Raw genomic sequence first — 1,957 nt, forward strand, 5'->3', positions numbered from 1 at the left:
GCGGCGGCGCGGGGTCAAGGAGCGCGTGCGGCCGGGAGAGGGGCGCGCCGGCGCCTGCGCCTAGGGTCGCCTCCCCGCGGCGCCCTCTTCCGGCGGGAGGACCGCACTGCACCTCCCCTCGGCCGGCGTCCTTCTCCAGCGCCGAGAGGAGTCGCAGGAGCCCGACTTTGAGACGTTTCAGACTCTCGGGAGAGCCTGGCAGTGCCCCCAGATGGTGAGGAGCAGAAGTGGTCCGAGGCTGCAAAGATCTGTTCTTGGGAGTCAACTGCGTTCCAGTAGGACAGAGGAGCAGAATTCCTCCAAGCCCTTCGTTGTCATTCATTCAAAACCATCCATGTCCAAGCACAAAGCTGAAAATAGGTCACCACAGGCGAGGTGAGTGGGAAGGCTGTTCCAAAAGGAATGCATTGAATTAAGTGTCCGACTAAGGAGACAATAAATAAAGGAGTTTAGGGTTACGCAAGAGAACGTAAATGCTGCAAAGCCTCACAATTTTATTTTATTTTATTTTATTTTATTTTATTTTATTTTATTTTATTTTTTTATTTTTTTTCATATAATGCTTATTTATTTATTTATTCATTTTTTTAAAATATGAAATTTATTGTCAAATTGGTTTCCATACAACACCCAGTGCTCATCCCAAAAGGTGCCCTCCTCAATACCCATCACCCACCCTCCCCTCCCTCCCACCCCCCATCAACCCTCAGTTTGTTCTCAGTTTTTAACAGTCTCTTATGCTTTGGCTCTCTCCCACTCTAACCTCTTTTTTTTTTTTTTTTCCTTCCCCTCCCCAATGGTCTTCTGTTAAGTTTCTCAGGATCCACATAACAGTGAAACCATATGGTATCTGTCTTTCTCTGTATGGCTTATTTCACTTAGCATCACACTCTCCAGTTCCATCCACGTTGCTACAAAAGGCCATATTTCATTCTTTCTCATTGCCACGTAGTATTCCATTGTGTATATAAACCACAATTTCTTTATCCATTCATCAGTTGATGGACATTTCGGCTCTTTCCATAATTTGGCTATTGTTGAGAGTGCTGCTATAAACATTGGGGTACAAGTGCCCCTATGCATCAGTACTCCTGTATCCCTTAGATGAATTCCTAGCAGTGCTATTGCTGGGTCATAGGGTAGGTCTATTTTTAATTTTCTGAGGAACCTCCGCACTGCTTTCCAGAGTGGCTGCACCAATTTGCATTCCCACCAACAGTGCGAGAGGGTTCTCGTTTCTCCACATCCTCTCCAGCATCTATAGTCTCCTGATTTGTTCATTTTGGCCACTCTGACTAGCATGAGGTGATATCTGAGTGTGGTTTTGATTTGTATTTCCCTGATAAGGAGCGACGTTGAACATCTTTTCATGTGCCTGTTGGCCATCCGGATGTCTTCTTTAGAGAAGTGTCTATTCATGTTTTCTGCCCATTTCTTCACTGGGTTATTTGTTTTTCGGAAGCCTCACAATTTTAAAAGGATATAACAAAAGGTGGGAGGAAAGGGAAAGTGGGATTTGGTGTAAAAATGATTTCCACCTCCATAATGATGGGGAAAAATATTTCGAGCTGATAAATTATAGAGATTGAAAATATGCATCTTCGTACAAAGGAACATAGTGACAAAAAAATATAATCAACTAAAATCTGGTGATTAAGAAAAGGGAGAAAAGAAAGAAATACCGTAGGGAGTCAACAGACAATCTAAAGAGATAGATGATTAAAGACATCAAGTAACATTATAATTACAATCACAGTAACAAACATGCAAATCTTTCAACTGATTAAAACATATGCACACAACTAGAAACAAAATCACAGAGTGAATTGTCTGGAAAGTTAATAAACAGAAAGCACAACAAAATAATATACTAGAACTGAGACGGAACATCTTATGTGAATAAAAGTTAAATGTACTCAACGTGCTTATCTAAGAAACACAACTTCATATTCAAGCC

Source organism: Panthera pardus, unplaced genomic scaffold (assembly GCF_024362965.1).
Source record: "Panthera pardus isolate Hobbes unplaced genomic scaffold, ASM2436296v1 HiC_scaffold_6, whole genome shotgun sequence".
In the NCBI taxonomy this organism is placed as follows: Eukaryota; Metazoa; Chordata; class Mammalia; order Carnivora; family Felidae; genus Panthera; species Panthera pardus.